Here is a 14,445-nt window from a genome sequence, read left to right on the forward strand (position 1 = left end):
GGGGGGGCGGGCAGAGCTGACTCTGGTTCTGCCAGGTCTGGTCTCTGGGTACAAGTCAGCGACAGTCATTGGAACTTTGTCCATTGAACTTCCTCGTAGTGGACTTTAATGACAGACTTTCATAGAGGAAACTGCAATTATCTAGACTTACTGGAGGAAATTGCGTTTCTACACTGTCAGGATTTAACCCTGTAGCTTAATTCGGCTTCTGTTGGTATCCAGTGGCACCTCAAGTTCAGTCATGGGAGACCCCTCGGCTTGGTGGAGTAAGACGAGGGGACTGTTTTGAGGAGGTTCAGTTTTTCCAGAATTGATCTTTGTGGGAAATAGAGGGCTTGCCAAAACATAAGTTCCTTTTTCACTTAGCAATAGGAGCTGCTATAAATCTTGCAGCCTTAAATATGGCAGCAGTAATCATAGCCTCTTAAGGGTTGGAAGAAGCCTTGTGGACAGCATTTGGACCACACCGGCGGTGGTCTGCAAGCCTTGTTAAGATGTTAAGATCCCAGCCACCAGCCTGACTGAACACTCATCTTTAACTACCACACTGCAAGCCTCAGATGATTATGGTGATTACTCGGTGAGCTGACCTCTCTCAGATAGTTAAACTTGTGCTCGGCACATAGTAGGTGCTCAATGAATGTTCATTAGTAGTAGTAGTAATGATGTATTATTAATGCAACATATTAGTGATTTTTTTAAAAATAGCAACTTGGTTGGTTTGTTGTTGTTGTTTTTAATTTATTGGGGAACTGGGGAGGGGAACAGTGTTGGGAAATTGGGGAAGGGGACCAGCCAAGTTGTTGTTCTAAAATCTTTGTTGTGGAAGGCGCCAGTCGCCATCTGGCTTCCCGTGGGCAGCTCATGGCCTCTAAGCTCAAGGTGCTGTGTTTAATCTTAGTTGCGGGCGGGCGTAGCTACCATCCCATGCGGGGAGTCGAACCCGCGGCAGCCTTGTTAAGAGTGCACGCCCTATCCACCAAGCCATCCAGGCAGCAGCTCAGCTCAAGGTGCACAGTTCAGTCCTACTTGTGGGTGGGCATAGCCCACCACTGAACAGGCAATCTTGTTGTTACACCAGCTGAGCCATCCTGCCGTCTGTTGGCAGCGCAGCGACAGCTCAGCTCAGGCACAGCATCACTGGCTCATGTGGGAATTGAACTGGCGACCCTATTGCTCAGAGCTCGCGCTCTTAAGCCAACTCTTAACCAACTGAGCCACTTGGCCGGCCCTGATGTTTAACAGTGTTGTTACTATTATTATTATATAATGCTATTCCTGAAATATCTTTGAGGTGGGCCAGGGGAGAGATGAAAAAAAGAACTGGGGAAGAAAAGTGAAGGGGCCATACAGGGGCTAGACGTGTGGGCTTCAGCAGCAAGGGGACGGGAGTGGGGCCTCTGTGGTTTCAGGGGAACACACAGGATCAGCAGGAGGGTCAGGGAGGAAGGCTGCATCGTTTTGAAAAGGGAGAATGGTCAGGCCCCATCTGCCTTTTAAAGGAGTGACTTAAAGTGGAGAGACTCTCAGTATTGTAATGTATTTTAAAATATTAAGTGAAACTCACTTGTGTTTTAGGCCTATTTAATTTGATTAATCTCTGTAAAATTCCTAATGGTACTTCTAAATGACAAGCTGCTGTGGCACTTGGTAGCTTTTTATGTCAGTGGAGTTTTAATTCTTCCTCCCTGCTTGCATCAAGAATTCCTTCCCAGTTGTGATTGGGGTGGGGGGGAGGGGCTTTTTCTAACAACAATAGTGAAGGGGCAGGTGGTCTTTCCCCTTCATGCCTCTAGTCAGCAAGAGCCCATGAAGTGGAGGTTCTGAGAACAGGACTTTACAAACTGATGGTGGGATCTGCATAGTCAGTTCTCCAACAGCGAGAAATTTGAGGGCTGAAGGGTTTGATTTTTGTAACTACACATTTCGAACCTGCTCTTTTTTGTTTGGAGTATGCGTGTATGTTCTTTACAGGATTAAATTAACACCTGATAGAGCTAACAGGACTTCTGAACTTTTATTTAGCCAACACAATTATAATCCAAGCACCAGCACAAGTTCCCAAAAGGGCCAGATAAATACTATTGGGTAAAGCTAGTCAGCTCTCTATGTATATGAAATCTCTGAAGCTTTAGATGTTAATTCAAAAAGTATTTTGAAACCTTGCAAGCCAAAACAAAGTCTGCCCACCTGTGTGACCTCTCAACTAATCCATGATTTGACGAGTGAATCTTGCTGATCTAGGAAGCTACCCTGGAAGTGAGGAATCACTGCATTATTTTCTGCATTGTCAACAGAGGACACACTGCAGTAGCTTCAAGTATTTGTTGAGCCCCTACTGTGTGCCAGGCGATACACTGGGGTGAATACATCTTTTCTCAGTATATTTTGCCACACTCTGATGAATATAGCCTTTCAATCCAGACCACTGTAAGGAGAGTAAGTACATAGTTTTGGTTTAAACAAGAGAATGTAGGATGATTTTTCTCACAAGCTTGAGAAAAAAAAAAAGAAATGTTCTTTCATAAGGGAAGGTAGCACATTCCTTCTGTGCTAGGCATCCTTACATGGAAACCCAGGACAGCTACGTGTTATATCCCTCCCTCCCACCCTTGACTTACCTCCAACCCTGGCCACCGGCCACACCCCGTTCACGCACACATAGATACCTGGGAGAAGGAACAAGGTAGACTGCCCCAAAAGGAGTGGAAAGAAAAGCAAAGGTCTTGTCCTTTTTTCTTGCATCATTTCCTGGATTAGCATTTTTCAAGGTCAACAGACAATGTTATTATGTCCTAAAGACAACAAATCTAAAAAGGTCAACTAAGATATTAAAATATTTTCCAAAGGCTCAAAGAAGCCAATGATTGAGAAGAAGTAAAGGGGTACTGAAGTATAAAACTCTTCATAAATGTAAGACATTGTCTACCTATTTGGAGATGCTGCCTAAGGCAAGCGTGAATTTCATGATGAGTAACCATTGGAAGGAAGAGGAAACCAGCACTTCCTAGAAGCCACACATTCAGCCACACTGTATTTCACTTCATCCCGACAGCAGCCTTCACCTCAGAAAACTGTGCCTCATTTCTAGGGGAGGAGAAATGTCAGAAGCAGGGTAGCATTTGAATTCAGGTCTGTCTAACTTTGAGCACAAAACAGAGCTAACAGTGACTTACCCCTTATAATTGTTGTGAGGAGTAAATAACTGCTAAAAAGTGTCTTGCACAGTTCCAGACCCAGAGTGAGTACCTCATATGCAGTAGCTATCATTATCATATCACCATCGTCATCATCATCATGTCATACTGCCGTGGTTTGGCAAGCAAGAAGAAAGCATAGGTCATACTGTTCCAAAGGCTCAGTAAATGACAACCAGAGTGTTTAATAAGAGCAAAGGAATGCAGAAGTGACTATTTGAATCCTTATTACAAAAGCTAGATAGAAGACAAAGACTGATAATTAATGTGGATGCACTAAAGTAACTCAAATATCAGCAAGATTTTGCCAACAACCTTGGCCAAGAAAGGCAATCTATACTCATATATAAGTAAATATTGGACTAACTTCTTTCCACACTTCAACTGTTTCTAGATCTACCTTAAAATTAATGCCAAATTTATGCTATCCTTCTAAGATCATCTGCTTGGACTTTTACAGTTAAAGATAAATGCAGTTAACTCTGAATGTTATGTCTCTGAGATAATTGTCCTTCACTTTTCGTGGCTCTGTGTTTTGCTTAGGGGATAATTAGGCTTAACTCAAACATGGAACCTTAGGGACTGAGAATGCGGGAAAAGAATCAATGATGCCAATCTCAGTCCTGGGAGATTACTGTTTATTTCAAAATCTATCACTAAATAGTAATGGGCTCTCATCAGTCCTTGTGTTTGGAAGTCTTGGGAAAACAGAAATAAAAGCTAAATAAATGTAATGGCAGTTCAAAGAACCTTTCATCCCCTGGGTTATTTGTTCATATGACAACTGAAGTGGCATGTGTGCCCAGCAACCTGGCATAGAGCCTGGCACAGAGTACGTGCTCAATAAATATTTGTTGCATGAATGACTACAGGATTCATTAGGGAGTAAGTTTGCTTTTAGGATCTATATTTTTCTGAGATTTCCCCCTCTCCCCTCTTATCTGTTCTTGTGTGCTTGCTTATTTTTGCCTGGGTGTTTGTCATTAAACTGAAAAATTACTTGTAGGGATTCTTTGAGGCTTGGGATGAATGGCCTTTTTTTTCAGAGGATTTGCTGTTTGTTTCTGTCAGGTGCCTGGCGGCATTACTAGCCTGGGACCGCTTTAACTGAAATTTACCACTCAAAGTTTTCTAGACCACCCAGGTGATGTACAGAGGTGCAGTGTGCACACAAGGGCCAGCTTGTGAATACAGCTTCTTAGGGACTCCACCCCCTTTACATATACGTTCAATGCCAAAGCAACTATCCCTGCAGCCTCTCAGAGTGGGAGGTGGGTTATTTTAGGGTGTGACTCTTAGGAGCCTCAGCTTAGTGTAAGGAAAGCCTTTTTATTCTCCCCACTTGGGTGGGTTCTGCACTCTGATTTGTTTCCCCTCCCCCACGAGGTTGTGAAAATCAGTTCAGATCTGCCCCTATCGGGATAAAAGTGCCTCCCTGCTTGCTTACCCTCTTAGGCTCCTGCTTTCCTGCAGAGTTTGGTCTGGCAGTTTCTTACTGTCCTGTCAACACTTTGATGTTTTTAATGAGATTATTTCATATTATAACCAGCATTTTTTATTTGTTTTCATGGAAGGATCAGTGTGTATACCTAGATCATCATTGCTAGAAACAAAAGTCTCTGCCTCTTCTCGATTCCTTTGTACCATTAATTAAGGTTTCCTATCATTCTTATATCCTTCTTATAAAGGGAGCACTTTAAGAACAAGTAAACTTGTCAGATTGCTAGTCAGAAATATTTAATTTAATCATTTTCCCTACAACGCGCTGACTAAGGCCTGGGGTGGGGGTGCTCACCTTGGGTTGGTGGCCTTGGCCTATGCAGGCATCCTTAGAGATGTTCATTGTCCTGTCGCTTTCTTAGTGTTGGTCCAGCACAAGCACATTCCTGTCTGAAAGTGCCCTTCAGTTTCAGCGCCTCTCCTTGCTTCTTCCGTGCTCTCCTTGGGGACCCTGTGGTCCCTGCTGCTGCAGCATAAATCTGGGGGGAACTCAGTGAGGCTTGACACTTCCTTCATACTCCCAGTCTGCTGTGACCATGCTGGGGCTTTTAGGGGTCATGGGGGCTGCTGGAGTCTGCCTATGCCTCCTCTCCTCTGGGTTCTGTCTGGGATCAGAAGCACACCCAATGCCCCCTGATTTCAGAGCCCCCTCTCCCCAAGCCCAGCACCTGTTGAAGGAGCAATCCCTTTCTCAGACTCACACTGGTGTCTAAGCTTCCTCTGCTTCTTTTATAATAAACTTTAAATAAAGCTTTTCAGGAAGGTTATTTGGTTGATCATGAATATGGGATTTGTTAAAAATTTGGTCTTTCTTCCTTCCTGCTTTTTTGATCACCAAATATATATTTTTTAATTTAGAATAAATTGGTGTAAAAGATAGAAATATTTTTTCTCTCTGCAAAAGGAGCCATTGCATTAAAACTTGAAATATAACTTGCCTCTGATAACACATGATGGATAAAATAACTTCCATCAGTTGGCTAGTGTGATTTCCTTTAAAATCTTGTCAGCAAAAAAAAAAAAATCTTATCAGCAATTCTTTCTGCATTTCAAATAAACTCCTGAATTTGATTTTGTTATAACTGGTACTGTGGAGATATGACTGTAACATAAACATGACAAGCTCAACCTGTTGAGCACCAAATATTGACTTTTGGCAATAAAATTGTATATAGCCTGTGACCCATTATAAAGCTTTTCTGAAACAGTTACATAAGTAGTATTAAAAACTATATTGTTAAAGATGATCATTTCTATGCTAGTTTAATATTTGCTTTAAATAGCTAGTTAACATCTGCTTTATATATTTTGTTATAAAAAAGTATTGATTTTTATCTTCTAAGCCTCTACATCCCGTCTCATACAGAGGGTGCCAAAAAAAAAGTATACATATTTTAAGAAAGGAAAAAACTATATTAAAATTGTAATAGTCAATATATACCAATAACAAAAGATGAATACAAGCCATGTGTATTCATTGTTTTGGCACCCTCAGTATTACTACAATTACTTTTTTATCTTTTTAATTTATGCCTGATGTGTGCTTTAAAAATCATTTGCAGACATTACTTAGCGAGTTATATGACCTGCAATAGAGCCTGAGTTTTATCCCCATAACCTCATTCATGTACACCTTTCCGCAATCATTATTTATGGATAATTCATGCCTCCCCAACTTCTAGCAAAATCAGCAACTCAAGATGTTGGTGATGATTTTTATTTTTCTATTTTGTCTACTGCTAAAAATCTGAATTAATTTTTTGGTCCTTTGCTGGTGGTCCCATTGTGTATTATTTTTCCTTAAGGTCTCTAAAACCCTTTCCCATTTTAGTTCCAGTCACATCTCACTTTTGTATTTGTTCACTTCATTTACTCAACAAATGTTTATTGAATGACCCAACCAGGAACTGTGCTTGCCATAATTAACTGTAGCTACTAAAGCCTTATATTCTTTAATTATAGTTTTTCAGTCCATCTAAACTGTCTTTAAGTGTATTCTAAACACAGCATTTACTTTTTCTAATTGTAACACGTCACTCACAACCTTGAAATTCTTTCAACCTCCTGCCCAGTCAGTCTCGCAGTGGCCCTGGGCCAAGGGCAATAAAATTCCCAACTGACTTTTCATGCATTTTTAAAATCCTTTTTTCTACTAAGTTAAAATTTTAAGTTATTTATTTTTTATTTAGGCTGTTCCCACTTAAAAAAATGTGTTTTTTAAAGAACCCTATTGTTTTACTTCTGGAAGGAAAGTGAAGAGCTCATCTTCAAACTCTTTATATTATAGTTGATCCACAGCATTTAACAGCTGTGCTAAAGCCCATGGCCACCTTTCTGGGCAGCTACTGGGTTGTCAGAAAAGTCATGACGTATTTTTTCTATGTTTTTTGTTGCAAAAAAATGGACTTTTCCAACAACCCAATAGATGGTGACACTACCACCAAGCTGGAACTCTGATCGCCTAAGTACACTCCTAGCACTTTTCTCTTTATCACATGCGCTTTGAAAGAGGCCCTACCCATTTTTTTTTACTACAGCTTTGGTCCTTTTATGTACTGGGAAATAGTTTCCATAAACTAAAAACAAAAACAGCAACAACAACAAAAAACCCACTTCCAAGTTGGTTATCAGGAAGTCACAATTGTAACCCTGATTTAGCTTTAGCATTTTGTTTTGACATTCTAGAGCTAGAAAATATAGACGAAACACAATGTTTGAAAATGTAACTTTACCATTTTGAAATATTTTTGATAGGCCAGCCTGTTTCTCTTTAGAAAATTCAACCCCCGCCACTAATCTCACTCACTTTTCCTTAAGCCTTCTCAAACAGTTTAATCATTTTATCAAAAAAAATGCCATGATTACAGAATGATTACAGAGTGTGCAATACAGATAAAACTATATTAGACGAAAGTTAGACCAAGTTCAGTTACATACTAAAGCCTCTCAGTTCTTGTAGGTCTCCGAATATCCACTTTTTCTCTAAATCCATCCATTTCCATTGTTTCCTAGGTTCATGAAGTATCGTAAAGTCAATTACAATAACTGGTCCTGTCAGGTAAAGCTACCTAAATTGCTGAGTCCCTGTAGAGAGCCTTTTCCTAAATTATATGGGTAATTAATGTTCTTGGGCCATTGGGTCACTAATACAACAATGTTTGAGTAGTTAATAAAAAATAAAAGAATAGATTTTTGCATTCTTCCATTGTGTTTAAGATAGCCATGTGAATAAGAAGAGATCTAATAAAACCTAGACATTAATATTCCAACTGTGGAATATGCACATTTATCATGGGTTTCGACTTTTAGAGTATGTTTTGTTAGAAAATTCCTACTCTGTTGTGACTAGTTAATCTCCAGCGCTGAGCACTTATTACGTGGCAGGCACCGTTCCAAAGGTTTCCTGTGCATTAACTCATTTATTCCTCACCATCTCATGAAACAAGTTTGCGAACAAACAGTCAGAAGGGAACGCATTTAACTGAAATAAGTCTTTAGAGATTACCCACAGGAGAAGCTAAAATCTTAACAGCTCCTCTGTGGTTAATAGGTTGTTTATTTTATAGAGGGAATGAGACTTAATGCCAAGGAACAAAACACAGCTGAATTAGGTAACTAGTAATATCATTGCTTCATTTGTGAAATATTTTGGCAGCTGCCTACTGCTACTATAGCTCAAGATAATAGTAATGAATTCTGTTTAGAGACATTCCCCAGCACTTTTAAAAAAAGAGTAAGTGGCATACACTAGCAATTGCATGTTACCCTCACCATCGCACATATTTCTTGCCTTATGGTGACATAAGTGAAAAATCGGAAAATAAATTTTCTTTGTTCTCAGACTCAACAAGAATGCAACCGTTTTTATTGCTTTGCCTTACCACTGTGTCAGTATTCAGCAACATGAATGGAATGATTTGTTTCCACTAAAGCTGCTAATACTAGAGCAAAGTTTTAACTGTGATTTGTAGGTGATAAAAGGAAGCCAGGTCATCAATTTATTTTTCACACAATAAAAATTGGGCCTAACTGAAGGTCAAGGTTTAAGAGTGTTGGCAACCAGATAATGCTTCCATTTCCCTGGAGACCAATGAGGAGTACCTGAAGATTGTGAGATTGTGTAATAAATGGCACCTTCCATGATGCTAGGGGAGTTGTCTCATTCTACCATCACAGGTCAGTCAGGAGGTCCAAGTTGCCACCAATCCTGGGCCACAGCCTTATTTTTAGTCACCTGGAAGGCCTAGGTTCCGATTCTGAGGAGACCGTTGTGTAAGAGGCCAGAGCCCACACTCACGTGGAGAGTAGAGTGGCATTGGCTGGGTGTAATTGTACGGTATGAGATGGAAGTCCTTTACTGGAGAAGGGTGACATTATTTAAATGACGAGACTAGTAGTGACAGTATATAAATTAAATCACAGAATCCATGATTCACAATGCAAGACACCGTGGATACAAAATAGTGTCAAAGGAATGTGTTGTCTTTGCACAGTTAGCCACATTTATTGAATGGAAAAATCTGGGTCATCATAAATACCTGGTTTCTTCCATTTTCTCCTCAGTGTCAAGGCTGTTATTTAGTAAGCCTTTTAGACATCAAACTATGATATTAATTCTTGATGGTATTATAAGTCACCCTTGGGGTTCAGGAAGGTACCTTGTTGATCCAACTGGGTTCCTCCCTAACTAGGGGACAGGAACAAGGTTTTATTCAGGGACTTCTTACACAGCATCTGACCTCATCCTCACAGTAACCTGTGAAATTGTTGATGTTCTTATCCCCATTTTATTCTCGAAACCTGTAATGCCAATTGAAGTTAAATAGCCTGCCTTAGGATGCACAACTGTAAGTGGCAGAGCTGGAAGGGACTGCCTCCTAAGTATGAATGCCATGTTTTCAACCATTCTTTTTTTTCCTCCCATTAATATGACAGATCTATTTGATACTAAGACTGTCAGAATAAAGATTATTCTGATCATTTAAATATAGATTTTAATTTTATCTTTGTGGATGCAGATGCAGGCAGTGAAAAATCTAAAACGATGATGGGGTTGCTTTGAAAGTAATTTTCCCTCAGGGACTTTTTGGAATGTCATATAATCTTTAGATGTGGATTTTAGAAAATGCCATTAAAAGGCAATAAATGTTAGTTTGGATGAGGCTCTGTGGCCAGTTTTAGGAACAGTGGTGTTTGGAATGGAACCCAACATTTCACCTTAATAATACAAAGCTCCAGTGTTCTCATGGGTAAATGCATACACTCAAGAATAAGTGTCCTCAGAAATAATTGCAGTGACTTACATGTAACTCTAGACCTTGCCTTGTTCACTATGTGAGTGCTGCACAGTCGAGCATTCATGAGTTATAAGATCCCAAAGCCCCACAAGCTCTGGGCCTGTTCTCTGGATGTACTAGAGGTTTCATTGGCATTTCCACAGTTCAGCACAGAATTTTAATCTTTCATGGTTTGAGAAGCCTGTCTTGTATACACAGCCTCATTGCTAGAACCAATTGCGAAAATATAAGAAAATACACAGAGGTGACAAACACGCCCTACAGTGGACCACTAACAAGGCTACCATTTGGAAAGGTGGCCAAGACCTGGGTTGAACACTAGAATTGTGTGATTTAGAGTCTCTTCTGAATGTAGTTACATATTTCTAGGCGACTCGATTTGATGTGTGTGTGTTTTGAGGGTAATTGCCGCCTCCCTAAATTATAGTGGGTTTCCCCTGGGTATGCATAATACCTTTTTTCATCATGCTCATCAAAGCTTATTTATAAATTCTTATTAATTATCCTGCAGCTCCCCAGAATGGGTAGTTAGTTATAAGTATTACAAATCATAAATGAGGACACTAAAATAAGCAGATGAGATAAATTTTTTATAGCCTTCTTGTGAATCAGTGTATCAATAGAGGCAACCCAAGTTTGCCAATTTCAGGGGCCTACTGTTTTGTTTTGTCTCAGGACAGGCAGAAGCTCAGGGACATCTGAATGATATTTGGAATGAAGGGTTTCTTATTGAGATTGTACCAAGTTAATTGTGTGCGGCAAAACATGGTATGGCCTCATTTGTGTTAGGAGATCTAGTGCTATAAATGCTACAACACATAAATTAAGTGATTCAGCTAATTATACATATTTTTATATGCTTTTAAAAAACTAACACATGATCTCTGAAATAGAAAAAGCTGTATTTTCAAATTTTTCTGCCCTTTTTTTGTGAGTGTACATTTATTTTAATGAGGATACTGGGAATTAAACCACTTCTTTGCTGTAATTTATCTTGGATTACCTTCTTATTTCCAAGGAATGTAAAAATTCTGAAGTGTCTGTCTTCATGATCTCATCCTGGTTGGCTTTGTGTATAGTTGCATATAAAATATAAAAATAGTAACTATCTTTAAAAGTTGATATAGAGAGAGACTTGAGGAAAGAGAAGGATACAAGAGTCAAAGAGACATCTGGGGGGAACTTAATCCTGTAGACCAGGGGTTAGTAAATTATGTACTGTGGGCGTCTTCCAGCCCCCTGCCTGTTTCGGTATTGCCTGTAAACTAAAAATGGTTTTTACATTTTTTAAATGGTTGGGTAAAAAAAAAATCAAAGGAAGAATTCTATTTCATGACTTGTGAAAAGCATATGAAATTCAAATTTCAGTATCTATAAATAAAACTTATTGAAACACAACGATGCTTATTCATTAGCACATTCTCTGTGGCTGCTTTCACAGCAGAGATGAGCTTTTGTGACAGACCTTATGGCCTGTAAAGCTGAAAATATTTACTGTCTGACCCTTTAAGAAAAGTTTGCCACCCTCTGCTGTTGAGAGTGGAGGGGGTGGAGCCAATGTTCAGTTCTGACTTGCTTAGGTCAATGGCCTGTCAGCATGTCAGTCACATTTAAATGTAGAGAGCTGAGTACCTCGTTTTACTTCATGAGTCCCCCTTGAATTGTGTTTGGTATATGGCCATTGTTTTGTTTTTACAAAACGTTTTTTTTAAAGTTCTATGAAACTTATTTTTATAGCTCCTGTAATGGTATTATTGAGGTTATTGTTCCAATACATGATATTCTCTTTATAAAGATCCATGGGAGAAATATTTATCTGGTCTTGGAACCAGAAGGGTTATACTTTTCTAAATTTTGTTTTTTTATTTTTGTGTTTGTTTGGTGTAATCCTTTGGAAATTGTGAACTCTGACTGTCCAAGTTTTCTCCTTCAAGATGCCTGCCAGAAAGCTCAGAGGCATATTTGCGGCTCAGTTTTCATTTATTGTACCAGCTTCGTACTTCGTGCCATTTCATTTTATGCCCCTGTGTTGTTTTCTCTTTTATTTTTCTCATCCACTTCTAATTCATGAGGTTTTGCTATACTTTATGTATCTTGTAAGTTGCTGTCCATTTTGCAGGAACTATGCAGAACATTAAAAGACGCTAAATTAAAAATAAGATGTATTTGAATTTTAGTTCCAAAAATTCACACATTCCTCATAGCCCCACCTCAGAGAGCCCTGTACCTTTTCCCTATTATTTGGTGACTGTTCAGGGATCTATGCCTACCAGACCTTACAGAAACCAGTCCATGAAATGCTCATTAAGTGCATTGTCTAATATTCTACCTTCCCTGGAGGCTTATAAACAAATATTTTTACGATGGATAAAGACACAGATCAGAAGTTCTTCATCTAGTATCCAGAGAACTCAATAGAGTTGTGACCATGGGTGGGGAAAATATTTTTAATATTTTCTTTCATGATGAGCATAAACAACAAAACAGTACTATTCGCAGTAGTTATGATTATGTTACCAATAAAAATTACAGATATTTTCATATCACTGTATGTTGTTATTGATGTCACAAAAATATATGTGCTCTTTATTACTACAAAATTAAGATAGTTATTATAGCCATCTAAACAGCTAGACCTTGTTATTTAATATATTGATAAAGAAGCATATTTGTTACTGTGCTATAATTTTAAAAAGCCATTTTGATAACTATAATTGGTTGTTTTTCTTTGCACTCCTTTGTGTTTTATTTTACACATTTAAAGACATTTTTCTGAGAAGGAGTCCACAGGTTACCAAAGGGGTTCTGACTCAAAAAAGAATAAGAAACATCTGTGCATGGGCATACCCACACATGCACACCCACACAGTGTTTATATGTAGTTTCAGAGGGTTCACTGACCCCCCACTACAAGGCCCATGTCTAATATCTGCAATTTAAGAACTCATGCCCTATTAGCTAAAATTCAAGATAGCAGGCCATATGAGAGAGGGTTTTTGTTTTGTTTCAATTTTTAAGACTCCATTCAAATGAGTCGCTTATAGGAATCAACCTACAGTGCCTTCTCGATGGTGCTGTTAGTTCTGGCTGTCATGACTTAGTATTTATCTCTTTCTTCCATAAAACAAGGAGTGTATATGTTCTCAAAAAAGAAATTACCTTGGCTTTTGCCATACCAACTCTTGACATTTTTAAGTGAGAAATTAAAAACTTGACTGCTTGATTTTTAGTTTGTATGAAAAAGATTTATGTCTTTGAATTCTCAGAGCTTGATATGTATGTATTTCATAAGTGTGGAATTGGATAAAAAATACAAATTCCAACAGAGGTTAATGATGTAATACTTTTCATCTTGTTCTGTGCCATGCATAGTTTTGTCATTGTTTTTACTAATTAAGCATATTTATTATTCATGTATAGGAAAGCCAAGGTTCATTCGAGAATATCATTCTCTGCTAATATCTATGAGGTGTGATCAGAAAATACTATGAATGTTTAAATTTTAAAAATTATTACAATAAAAGACACATTGCCATTAATCTGCCTCAAAATACTCCCCCTCACTTCGTACACACTTATCCCATCGTTCTTGCCACTTTCTGAAGCAGTTCTGGAAATCCTTTTTCATGGGTGTCTTTAGTTGCGCTGTCTTGGCTGCCTGGATGTCCTGAGTCAACTCAAAATGTTTACCTTTCATGGTCATTTTGACTTTGGGGAAGAGCCAGCAGTCACATGGTGCCAGATCCGGTGAATAAGGTGGATGAAGACACACCATAATGTTTTTATTGGACAAGAATTGCTGTACCAGAAACGATGTGTGACACTTAGCATTGTCATGATGAAGGATGAAGTAAAGTCACTCACAAAAGAGGACTTCCAGAACTGCTTCAGAAAGTGGCAAGAATGATGGGATAAGTGTGTTTGAAGTGAGGGAGAGTATTTTGAGGGGGATTGATGGCATGTGTCTTTTACTGTATTAAATTTTTTAAATTTAAACATTCACCGTATTTTTTCACCGTATTTTTTTTATCACACCTTGTAAGTATTGTAAGTCCCTAGTTAGGATTCTCTTTACACCTGTGTGGGTTTTATGCTGTCTTGTATTTCATACATTACACTGGTTCTGAATACTTCTCTTAATTTACTGTGATCTGATTGGGACCTTAGAGATTATCTAGTCCAGTTTTTCACAACCATACTAAGCTTCACAAAATAATGATGCCTAACTCCCATTCCCAGAAAATCTGATTGAATTGGTCTGCATTGGGTTCCTTGAAAGCCAGCTAAGAGGTTCAGCCTGGCTTGAGAACCATGGCCTGGCCTAATTTCCTTCACCGTGCAAATGTGGAATCCTGTGACATGCCCAAGGGCTGCCAGTTAGCTCGGAACTGCCGGGTTTTCTCTACTTCTATTTTTCCCTTTTCAGGTCTCTCTCTCTCTCTCTCTCTCTC

At 38.9% G+C, this 14,445-nt stretch overlaps 1 protein-coding gene across 1 annotated transcript in view; it reads left to right on the plus strand.

Moving 5' to 3' along the window:
• Positions 1 to 14,445, plus strand: part of PAPSS2 (3'-phosphoadenosine 5'-phosphosulfate synthase 2) — a 76,444-nt gene that overhangs the window by 1,057 nt on the left and 60,942 nt on the right. The window lies entirely within an intron of this gene.

This window comes from Hipposideros armiger, unplaced genomic scaffold (genome assembly GCF_001890085.2).
Source record: "Hipposideros armiger isolate ML-2016 unplaced genomic scaffold, ASM189008v1 scaffold_161, whole genome shotgun sequence".
Classification (NCBI taxonomy): Eukaryota; Metazoa; Chordata; class Mammalia; order Chiroptera; family Hipposideridae; genus Hipposideros; species Hipposideros armiger.